The following is a 12241-nucleotide window of genomic DNA, read 5'->3' as shown; positions in this document are numbered from 1 at the left end:
TTTCAAGAAATCCTGGAATCTCGAGCAGCGAACACCTCGGAGTAAAAATGCCGTAGACGGTGACTCCGATGTCCAATTGAGCTAATTTCAAATTTTTTTGGAAAGTAGACTCACAGGCCTTTAATTTGGTTCAAGAACCATTCAAATCCAAGTTCGAGCAGAGAGATACGTCTTTTTTACAGTAGGTATTCTTAAGCTCAAGGAATTCTGGACAGAAATTCGGCCAGCGACTTAAGTGCAAAAGATTGAAGTGTTTGGAACGTTTGATTGAGTTGTTAAGTCTTTTAGATGTGTTTAATCAATCTTGAATGGAGCTTGAACGTTGAGAAGCATAAGGAAGGCTGAAACGCTTGTCTCCCCACTCAGCTCCCCTCTCCCACTAGTCTTCTTGAACTTGTGAGCAACCACGAAAGTTTCTACCACTAGAGTCTCTAAAATTGTATGTTGTGAATGAGGTGGGGTATTTATAAGATGAGGTTTTATCTTGAAGAGGTAGTTTCCTCTTTTCATTGAATATCACATATTCCTGAGGAAATCCAGGTTTCCTCTTTCTCCCCCTCTTGCACGTCCAACATGCCATCATGGCACTTGGATTTGTTTCCTCATTTGCTTTGTCTCTCTTCTTGGCCGCCCACTTCATTTCGTTGTAGAGGAAATTTGTTTACTCTTTTTCTTTTCGCAAGTATCTTCATAGATCAATACACAAAATAAATTTATTTTCTCTCTATGTTGGACGGTTCGGTGCTTCTAGAACAAGCTTCTACATGTTTCTTTATTTGTTCATTACAACATAAGATAAACCCATTTAGAATTTTCACATAAAATTCAATGAAATGAAATTTAATCCTCAAGGCCCAATATTCCTATATGGCTGTGTGACTTGAACTTATTGTCATCATATGACAATGTCAAAAATATTTATTTATTGACATTCATACCATCCCATGTCCAAAAGGATAAAATTACCCTTTACACAATTTTCGTAAAACTTGTCTAGTTCAACATTTGAACTTGTTTCGACTTCGCTTTCTTGTTTAAATAATCCTACTCTAATGACTTGTGGTAGTGACCTCATGGATCCAAATGAACAATGCTTGAGCTAGCATACTTGGACTCAAAAGTTCACAAACCTTTTCCAAGTTCTAGCTTAATGTCAACTGACTCCACTAAAGAGTTGACACTGAAATCTCTCGGTTCAAATGAATATATTTTCTACTCAAGAGTTCTACTTAATTGTAATGAGTGGATCCATTGAATATTATCTATGTTTACCCTTCATGAATATCATCAACTAGATGGGATTCACAAAATTACCATTTTACCCTTCTAGTTGTTATTTCCTCAAGTCCTTTGTCGCTTGTGAATAAGTTAGAAACAATGTATAAACGAGGAGCTAACAAGTCACATTGATTTATCCAAAGAGTCACGACTCAATTTGTACACGTGCCAGTTCATTTATTCACATTCCAAGAAAAAAAGCGTGAGGTGATATACATTGCATTTCACCAATCTTGTACATGAATTCCATATCTATGAGATGTTCACAAAGTTGTTCATGACATCTTCATAGCTTAATATTTCACCAATAGGTCTTGTCTATATCACATAATGAACCTAGAATTCTGACTTTCTCAAATGAGAATACGTAAGCTATGAAATGACATGTCTCATTTAAGGATTAAGGTAAGCATGATGCAATTCATACATAGTGACTCTGAGACAGAAGAGGTTAAATGGTTCGTTGGTTCGTTCTTACTATGTTCCTAGAAGTGCACTAGTCAATTCAGTATCTTTAGAAGATACCTAGGAAGAACTATAGAGTCTCCAACTCTCTATGTCTTATAACCAGACATAACTGATTCTCCTACCAATCATACTGAGATCAATTGCCCTTTGATCCTTAGATTGTGAATATACTGTTTTATGCAAGCCATGAAGAGTTTGTTCATGCAAATATATATTTGACTCTTCATTTGTTGTTAGGTTTGTTTAAGGACTTAAGACTAAGGCTTATCATAAAGCTTCAAACAGACAGGGAAGAATGAATGAAAGTTTCAACTCTTTATTAATTACTTAGCAATTACAAGCAAGAGTTTTTGTAAGACTTTATTACATCAAATGTACACAAGTTATAATTACTACTCTTCTTGTGGGCACCAATGCCAACACCACCCATTCCCACGCTTCTCCAGCTTTAAAGTAGACTTGATTTTCAAGTCTTCCAAATCTTCTTTTACTTTCTCAGTGTCGCTATCCTTCCCGTCAATGCTGAGCAATGTCCCGAGTAAATTTTTGCACACATTCTTTTCTATGTGCATCACATCCAAATTGTGCTTCAACATCAACTCTGATACGACAACTCGTAGAAGATTCTTTTCTTGTCAAATTTAGTTATCTGTTGCCTCGCTTTCATTTAGGGTCTCGAGAGTGCTTGCGTGGTGTCGAATCGGGAAGACTGTTCAGCTGTTTGATTATCATAATCGCGGTCAACCTCTTTGGAGACCTCCTTTTCTCAAGGTTCATTTTTTAGTGACCATTTCACTTTCTCATTCGATGGGAATTAGGCAAGTACCGCCGATGGTCATAATACACGACTCTGTTTCGGATAGGAAACGCTGACGTATCTGCGGCGCATGTAGGGCATGCAAGATACAATTGTCCACTCCATCCTGAAAAACTGCCCATACCGGAAAATCATTGATCGTCTAAAGGAATGCGGCCAGCAATTGAAAGATTTCATTGTTATCGGCCCCATCTCGCATTCGGACGCCTGTTGTCCACAACTTTTTCAGTTCCTCAACAAGTGGATGTAAAAACACATCAATGTCTTTTTTAGGCGACTTCCGGCCCAGAATCAAAAGCGTCAACATCAAGTACTCGAACTTCATGCAAAGCCATGGTGGCAAATTGTACGCAGTCAACACCACTTGCCACATGCCATACGACAAACTTATTTCCCCGAAAAGGTTGAAGCCATCAGCAGGAAGTCCAATTCGAACGTTCCTCGGTTCCAGGTTTTTCCACACCTTCCCATCCACATGATATTGTAGAACACCTTCTTCAGTCATTCGTTCTTTTGCGTGCCACTACATTTCGAGAGACATGTGTCGAGATTCATTCGTTCTTTTGCGTGCCACTACATTTCGAGAGACATGTGTCGAGATGCGTACAACCACTTGAAACGATCTTTCACCGAGAAGTACCACAAAACTTTACGAGGTACTTTCTTTCCAACTACCCATCTACTTCCGTCGCATACAGGGAAAAAGCTAGCGGTTTTCAATCCCTTCAAAAACAAGTCGCACTCATTCGAGCATACATCGATCATCTCGTAGCCCATGCTGAACCGCTTCAACTTCGCCTTCGACTCGTAGTGCTTCTCTGGAATTCTGTTTCCAGCAGGATGTGACTTCTGCAGAAGCTGCAACAATTTAATGAACGACTCGATTGTCCAATGGTTTGTGACTTTTATGTGCATCAACAAAACCAAGAACGAAATAGACAAAACTCCTTGCAACCAGGGTACAACTCTGCTTTCAACTCGACGAAGATATCCTCAATATGCTCTTCTTCGCGCACTTCATTCGGGGCCGGGTCGACGAAAGAGTCATAATCGTCATGATTCATGATATCGTGAATGGTGTCATGTTATTCGCTAACGTCTCGCTCATTCTCAATAACTTCTTCTTCTATAGCAAAGATGGCATGTTGTGGCTCGCCGAGTGTAGTTCGGAGTGAATACCTTGGATAAAAGATGTACCCGAACAAATCTTATCTGTTGCGAAATTGCGTTGTTGAAACTACAACAAGGACACTTGACTTTACCATCAATATTAAGTAGGAAACGTGTTGTACGGATACTGAAGACTCATTCGGTCATTCTCAGTAATCTAATCTCTACTTGGATTTGACATAACGCTGAATGTTGGGAATCAAATATTATTAGAAAGAATGTGGATGATATATGACAACGAGATTGAGAATGGACATTATTTTTGAAGTTTGATGAAAGATAATTGCGACGATTGGAAAAGTAGATAACTTAGACTATTTGCTTAAAATGTCTACTGAACTTTCAGCAGCGTTTCCTCTAAAGTATCAACAAACACAGAACCTGTAATTTCATATAAAAATATATATACTAGCCAGAACTATCCTATTAAACAACTAAATCTAAACCGAACCTCAGTGGCTCGGTTACATCAAAATTATAACAATCTAAATTAATAAATTTAAACAAGTTAATTAATTTTACAATTAATTGTAAATGACCTAATTAAGTTATAACAATTTCAATATCTCTTTCAGTTATCAGAAATTAATTATCTGCAAATTAATCAATATTCTAATCACTTAATTAAACCTAACATATTTAATTACTTAATTAACCGATAATTTAAAAATTCAGCACAAAATCTTATTAGTTAAAGTTACTAATTAATTACCATATCAATTAACCTAACATATTAAAGTAACTAATTACATATTCAACTAATTAACATATTAATAAATTAATTATTTCATTAACCTAGCATATTAAACTAACTAAATACGTATTAATTAAGATAATAGTCATCGACTCCCGGGAAACGGAAAAGGGGGACCTTTTATGGACATACATTGAATTACAGGAAATAACTACCAAACAAATTTATTTTCTAAACTAACTAGTAGCCAAACTTAATTACCAAAAATAACCACTAATTAATTGCGTACCTGCACCGACGGGGCTGCAAGGAACAAGGCGGTGCAAGTCGGCGACGGGGCTGCGGAGGTTTGGACGGGGTTGAGAGGCCAACGACAGGGACACGGAGCTCGATGTGGCTGCGGAGCTTGACACGGGTGAGGGATGGCTGGCTGCATTGGCGATGTGCTGGTGGGCCGTGCCGGGGTCGGGTCGGGCACGGCCGGCATGGTAAAAGCTTCTCGGTGGAGCGGCGGAGGAGTGATCGTGGGCCAGGCGGCGTCGGGTGGTGCCAGGTTGGGTCAAGGTGGTCGGAGAAGGGTATTAGGCGTCGCAGTCGGAGGAGGTATTGGGCGGCGAGCTCTCGCGGTGGTTCGAGTTTGGAGGAGAACGTCGGAGACGAGACGAGTGGGCGGTTGCGTGCGGTGGTGGCTTGGTGGTCACGCGCGGTGGAGGTGTCATCGGAGAAGAAACAGAGAACTAGAGAGAGAGAGAGAATCTAAGAGAGGGTGAGAATGAAATGAGGAAGAAGAAGGGGCGGCGGGAATTTAATCTGTGTGACCTACATTAGAAGTGACTAGTCGCTTCTAATGTCTAAGTCACACTAAACGTCGTCGTTTAGTGAAAAACTTAAAAAATTTGGCAGAGAAAACAACGAACCAAAATTTTTTTCCGATTAGAAGCGAAATGTTTATATATCTATGGAATAGGTTCGAAACTACAAGTCGCTTCTAAAGGTAAAATGTTGTTTCTAAAAGTCATTTTTGTAGTAGTGCACGCTCGCTAGGAACCAAGTCTACGCCAGGCCCATCCCAGCACATGACATTAGCGTCGACATGCGTCACGCTCATCGAGAATGTGGCCCTACTCGCCACCTAACACATGTGACGAAAGGTGATGAATCTCATTGGGTTCTATGGCTTGCACGCACAGGACGAATGATTGGTTTGGCCAGCGTCCACAGAAAACCAAGTCACTCGACGTAACACCACGGCCCCATAAGGCCACAATCGGTCAATCAAGAAAATAAGACACACATCAACAAAAGAAAACCTGATAAGGTGAAATGTAACTCAGATAGGTCCAAACAAAATCCGAAAAAGAATAAAGTGACTACGAAGGGCTCAAAGTATACCAAAATGCGATCTGCTCCTCGTTCACCCCAGAAGGAAGAATGCCCATCACCCTGGTAGCTCCATAACCAAGAGGAAGGTTGGTTGATTTTGCAGCTTCGGTAGGGGAAGGGATGCTCAGGCCTCCCATCTGTGGCATGTTGTCTAGCGAGGGAAACATGTTGTCGAAGAAGGTAAACGTGGTCTCGTGAGACGCGTTCTCCTCTGCAGTCGCATCGCAGACTCAGACTGCGGAGGCATATCAGGCCTCCTCCAAAGCAACGTCCTAATCATCCTTCAAGTTCAGTTTGGCCTACACAGCGTCATCTTTCTCCTCAATGACGGCCTGTATCTCCACCAACAAAGAGTCACACTCTATTTCTACTTGGACGAAGAAAATCTTGCTAGCGGAAAGTTGAGCGTGCGCTATCCAGTTCCTCATCCGGACTCGAGAGCATTATCTGAAGTTTCTTTGCTTCTCTAAAGAAAGTTTCTGCAAACTGCTCTGTCTACTCTCGAGACGCTGTCTCGGCCGAAAACACCATGCTCAGCTGAGTTACCTCCTCACGGGCACGCTTCAACTCTACCTCAAGGCCTCGAACGCCTGGACGGGCTTGGCCCTCGCCAACGCAACAACATGCTCGGCCGCGGCACGGTTCATGTCGGCCTTCATATTCCACATGCGCCTCAGCAAGTCTCGAAAGATGCAATCTCCTCGTTCCTAGCGCGCGAGCATTTGGGACGAGAGATAATGTAAGACAACGCTACTGCAATAAAAAATATATATGGTACATATTAAGAGTAGATCATACCTTGCGGGCATCGTTGATCCCATGTTGTAAGTACTCCAGGTCGCCGACTGTGAGAAGACCTTTGAAATCTCTTAGAGAGGATTCCAAAATCTCTCGGGAGCATTGGTCCCTCAGCTCGGCCGCCTCCGCCAGGAGCATTGACTCCGATTCGTCCCCAATTGTTTGCATATATCACGGACACGTGCATTGATGAATTGTTTGCCGTTGTCAGTCATGATTGACGCGAGAATCCCGAAGCAGCAAATGATGTTCTTCCTGATGAAGTTAGTCGTATTCGCCTCCTTGATCTTTGCCAAGGATTTTGCTTCCACCCATTTGGTGAAATAATCGATTGCCACGATTGCTTGCTTGTATGGTCGCGGGGCTGTAGGCAATTCACCGATGAGATTGATCCCCCACTTCCCGAAAGGTCAAGGTATGATGATTGGACACGGCGGCGTGGGTGCTTGGCGCGGGACATGAGCGAACCTCTATCATTTGTCACACCTTTTTGCCAACTCGTGGGAGTCCATTTTCAAGGTTGGCGAAAAGTACCCGAGTCCTAAAAGTTTCACGGTCAGAGATTGTCCGACGGTGTGGTTCCCACACACGCCTTCATGCACCTCGCAGAGCACGCTTTTTGCCTCGACATCATTCAAGTAACGATGGAGTAGCGTTGAGTGCCCAGTCTTGAATAGGGTGTCTCCCCTCATGGTGTATTTCAGCGCCAAGCTTCTCAGCTTTCTCGCCTCTTATTTGTCGTCGGGAATGAAACCTCGTTTTAGGTATTCCCCTAGTTGTGTCATCCATGATGGAGGCGGCACGTCGTCAATCACCCCTACGTTGCCTCTCGAGACGTAGGGACGGGTTAGAACCTTAATCAGCACGTTGCCTTCCCTTTCTTCATCTATCCCTGACGTGAGGCGCGCCAAGGCGTCGGCCTCGATGTTTGCCTCGTGAGGTACTTGGACTATCTCGAACCATGATAGGGCCTCGAGGTTCTTATGTGCCTTGGAAAGGTATGTGATCATGTTCGGCTCCTTTGCTACGTAGTCACCCTTCAGCTGGTTCACAACGAGTATTAGGACTGTGTAGGTTCCGTGCTTCTAGATTGTTTGCCAACTCTATGCCAACGATCAGAGCCTCGTACTCTGCCTCATTGGTGGAAGCTTTGAACTTAAATCGCAGGGCATATATTAGTTTTTCCATATCAGGATTTGTGAGCACAACGCTGGCACCAGCCCCCCAGGCATTTGATGCCCCATTCACATGTAGGTCCCAGACCAGCCCCTATCGGGCCATTAGCTCTCTTCTTCGATGACACACAGCGGTCGTCCTCCTTGGCTTCCTTGTCTTCCTCTTTCTTCTTGTCCTCACCTAGCTAAGGTGTGCACGAAAACTCCGCCATGAAGTCGGCGAGGGCCTAACCTTTGATGGTGGTTCTCGGTTGAAACTCGATGCTGTACTCACCCAAATCTTGCCACCAGATGGCCATCCGTGAAGATGTCCCCTTTTGCAGAGGTTTTCGATTGGATGTCCCGTGCACACCATGATAGGGTGTACTTGAAAATAGGGGTGTAGTTTTCTCGTACTTATAACAAGAGCGAGGGACATACTCTCGATTTCTTGGGTATCGGGTTTCGACGTCGAGGAGTGCTTTGCTCACATAGTACACTAGCCATTGGACATTGTCCTCTTCGTGTATTAGGACTTCACTCGCGGCCCTATCGGAAACCGCGAGGTAAACGTACAAGTTCTCACCGTCCTTAGGCTTTGACAAGAATGGAGGGGGGGAGTTGAAGTAGGCCTTCATCTCACGGAACGCCTTCTCGCATTCCTCCGTCCAGACGAACCCATCAGTTTCTTTTAATGCCTTATAAGAACGGTTGGAATTTGTTGGTTTCCTTAGGACACAAATCGCGTCAGAGTGGCGATCCTGCCTGTTAAGCTTTGTACTTCTTTGACTCTCTGCGTCGATCTCATCTCTAATATCGCCCTACTCTTCTTGGGATTGGCTTCGATCCCGTGGCGGCTTACAATGTAGCCCAAGAATTACCTGGACTCAACCTCGAAGCCCAAGAATTACCTGGACTCAACCTCGAAGCCACGTAGACCTCCATCGTTTTGACAATCTGGTCCGCAAACATTCGGTTAACCGGTCTTTGGTACGTCACTCCCGCGTTTTTTAGGCCTAAGGGCATGACCTTGTAGTAGTAAAGTCTGTGGTTCGTAATGAAAGGTGATCTTGATTTGGTACGGCTCGTGCATGCGGATCTGATTATAACCTGAATACACATCCATGCAGCTTAGCAACTCATGACCCGCCATGGCGTCGACGAGTTGCTCGATTCTCGGGAGAGGGAAGCTATCCACGGACAGGCTTTGTTGAGATCCTTATACTGGATGCAGATCCGCTATTTCCCATCGGGCTTCTTCACCATCACTATTGGAATTGATCTAGGGTTAAGAAAAGATTTAACGCTTCGAGCAAGCAGGAAAATTTTAAAAATTTTCTTTTAAACAAGTAAAACGTTTTTAATAACCTAGACAAAGAGCAAGTACATGTTCATAAAAACTATTAAAAGGAATTATTTGTTTACTAACCTTTGTGAAGCTTGAATGTTGAGAAGCCTTAGGAAGGTTGAAACATTCGTCTCCCCACGCAGCTCGTCTTTCTTCTTTCCTCTCTAAGAGATTTCAAAGGTGTGGGCACTTTTAAACACGACGACTCAAGAACAAGTCTAATAGTCGAAGAGCTAAAACACTAGGTCAAATGTGGATCTAGGTGTCAAAGCAAAAATGAAAGAAAACTAAATAGAGAAATGGGAGGGGGCGGCCACAATGTCTAGAGAGAGAGGCTCTCAATCTCTAACTTATATGGGATAAATAAAATAAGAGGAATGAAGACTCTAGTTATAGGAGAGGAATTACCTTCAACAAGGTAGTTTCCTCTTCTATAGAATATCACATATTCATGAGCAAATATTGCCCTTATATTCCTAAAGTCACACGACGAAGAAGGGGGTTCTAGAAGCCTTGGATTTGTTTCCTCTTTTGTTCTCCCTTTTTCTCCTTGGGTTAGACGGCCAAATGCATCTAGAAGGGGCTTCTAGATGTTTCTTCATTTGTTCATGACAACATAAGAACGGCCCATTAAGAATTTTCAAGTAAAATTCTATGAAATGAAATTAATCCACAAGGCCCAAATTATATAACTTGGCCGGGTATTTATATGTCATTGTTGTCGTTCGTTTTCAGACAACTATTTAGGAGACAAAAACGGTTAGATCCAAGGCCGGACCAAGTGATCTCGCTTTGGCTTGAAAAGCGAGTAAGACAGTGTGAACTACAAAGGGGAAACAGAGGGGGTGCCTCTGTTTACCTCTCCGACGCTGAACATTAGTAGGATTGAGGTGGGTAAAAGAGATTAGGTGTTTAGAGAGTCGAAGCTTGAGAGAAACGAGTGAGTTACGAGTTCAGCAGCGTTTCGGTACTCAATTTCGAGATCACTTGGTCCGGCCTTGGATCTAACCGCTTTTGGCTCCTAAATAGTTGTCCGAAAATGAGCGACAACATTTTGGCGTTAGAGGGAGGGGACCTCTCGACCTTGGCGACGCTCTCCCTTCCAATCCCTTTTCTTGCTACCTCTACGACTCTCGAGAGATGAGTCAAATTCCTGCTACCTCCGCAGGCACTCGAGCGACGGGCTCGAGATACGGCCTCCGAGGCCTCACGCATCGCCTAGGAGGGCAGCCTCGTGACAACGAGAGCCAGCCCCAAGACCCGGCGAGTGACCCCGAGGCCGCGCTCCGAGATGACACGGCTCGAAGGCTCGCCGAGCTCCTAGACTGCCCTGGCATTGACGGAACGCTTATCGCTGACCTTCTCGGCTGTGACGTCGAGGATAGAACCGCCCAAGGTGACTTCGACGCCGACTATGAGGGGGAGTCAAGAACCGATGAGGCAACGCCCAGCCTCGTCCAGTCTCGGTCCGAAAGGACGAATGGCGCACCGGTCGGACCGTCTCACCCGGCGCGGCAATATGCACGGTCACACACTCGATGGCTCGCCCCCTCGATTTCAAGAGGCGGCCGGACACGGCCCCTCGCCGGGGAGAGAGCCGCCCTCGGGGACGATGGGGCTGATAGCCGAAGTGCTCGCCGGACAATCCGGCCAAGGGCGACTTCGCCTCGCCAAGCACCGTGCGTAGACCTGAGAGAGCGCCTAACGGCGCAGAGAAACTCCCGAGGGGAGGATCTCCACCAAAGGCTCAACTCCCGAAGGGACGCACTCCCTGCCGCCACTCTTGGCCGACCTCAGGCCAATGCCGGGGACCAAACGGTCCCGGCGGTCAGCCCAACTAACGGGCTTGACATGGTGACGATGATCCAGTACCTCCAAAACCAGATCATCGAAATGAGGGAGTCGGGGAGACAAAGGCCCTATGGAGGGATCGAGGAGTCATACTATCCCTTCGCTGCTCAGATCCTCGCACAACCATGTGTGGGGCATTTCAAGTTACCGTCCATCCCCCCTTACGACAGGCGGACGGACCCGAACTTCCATATCCAACATTACGAGACGTGGATGACAATGCAGGGACAGTCGGACGCCACCCTGTGTCAAGCCTTCAGCGTGACCCTTACAGGGTCGAGATTTGAATGGTTCCGGAGTCTAAGACAGGGGAGCATCTCGTCCTTCCGTGCCTTGCGAGAAACCTTCCTTGCTCATTTCGCCACTCTCGTGGCACAAAAGAAGTCGAAAACCTACCTCCTGTCTATCCGGCAGGGGAGAGACGAGACCATGAGACAATACCTCGCTCGCTTCACTAAAGAATCCCACAAGGTCGAAGGGTTCGACGACAAGGACGCCATCATGGCGATCACAGAGGGAACTCGCACAAGCGACTTCCTCAAGTCTATTGTTGGGAAGGTCCCGCGGGACATGGCGGAGCTAATGTCGAGAGCCCGCACCTACATGGGGATCGAGGACTACCTCGATGGCCGAGACGGCCGAAAGTCTAGAGGACAAATCGGCCGCCGTCGCGACGATCAGGACGGAGATCGTTCCGACCCTCGAAAGAGAAGGAACAAGGGAGGCCAGGCCCCTAACGGTCGCTCCCTCCCTGGGCCGAGACCCTCACATGTCGATAGCTTCCGAAAGTTTTCGGCATTACCCCTCTAAACACTCCGCAAGAGCGGATCCTAGCTCTGCACCGCGACAAGCTAGGAAACCCCGCTCCTCTCACTAAGGATCCCGCGAAACGGGATCGAAGTAAATTCTGTGAATACCATCAAGACCATGGGCATCTGACGTCCGAATGTTACCAGCTCAAACGCCAGATTGAAGCCCTCATTCAAGACGGGAAGTTGAAAGAATACGTCCTTAGAACGATTGGGACAGCCGCGGCAAACGGAGAACGCCCGCGGCAGGAAAGGAAAGGTCCGGGGATGTCACAGATCGGCCGGCGAACCAAGAACCGGAGAGCTCATAAATGCACGTCGTGGGCTCGATCATGGGTGGCCCGGAGTTCGGGGACTCGAGCACGCAAAGAAAGAAGTACGTGCGAGGCTCTCCCTCCGACCCCGTTCGAGTCCATGTTCTTCACTAACCAGAAGGCGGTGCGAGTGCTCCACCCGCACAATGACGCGATA

This window comes from Urtica dioica, chromosome 6, assembly GCF_054948205.1.
Source record: "Urtica dioica subsp. dioica isolate 48M chromosome 6, U.dioica_male_clone48M_v1_H2, whole genome shotgun sequence".
Classification (NCBI taxonomy): domain Eukaryota; kingdom Viridiplantae; phylum Streptophyta; class Magnoliopsida; order Rosales; family Urticaceae; genus Urtica; species Urtica dioica.
The sequence above is the reverse complement of the archived record's forward strand: the minus strand, read 5'-3'. Positions refer to the sequence as shown.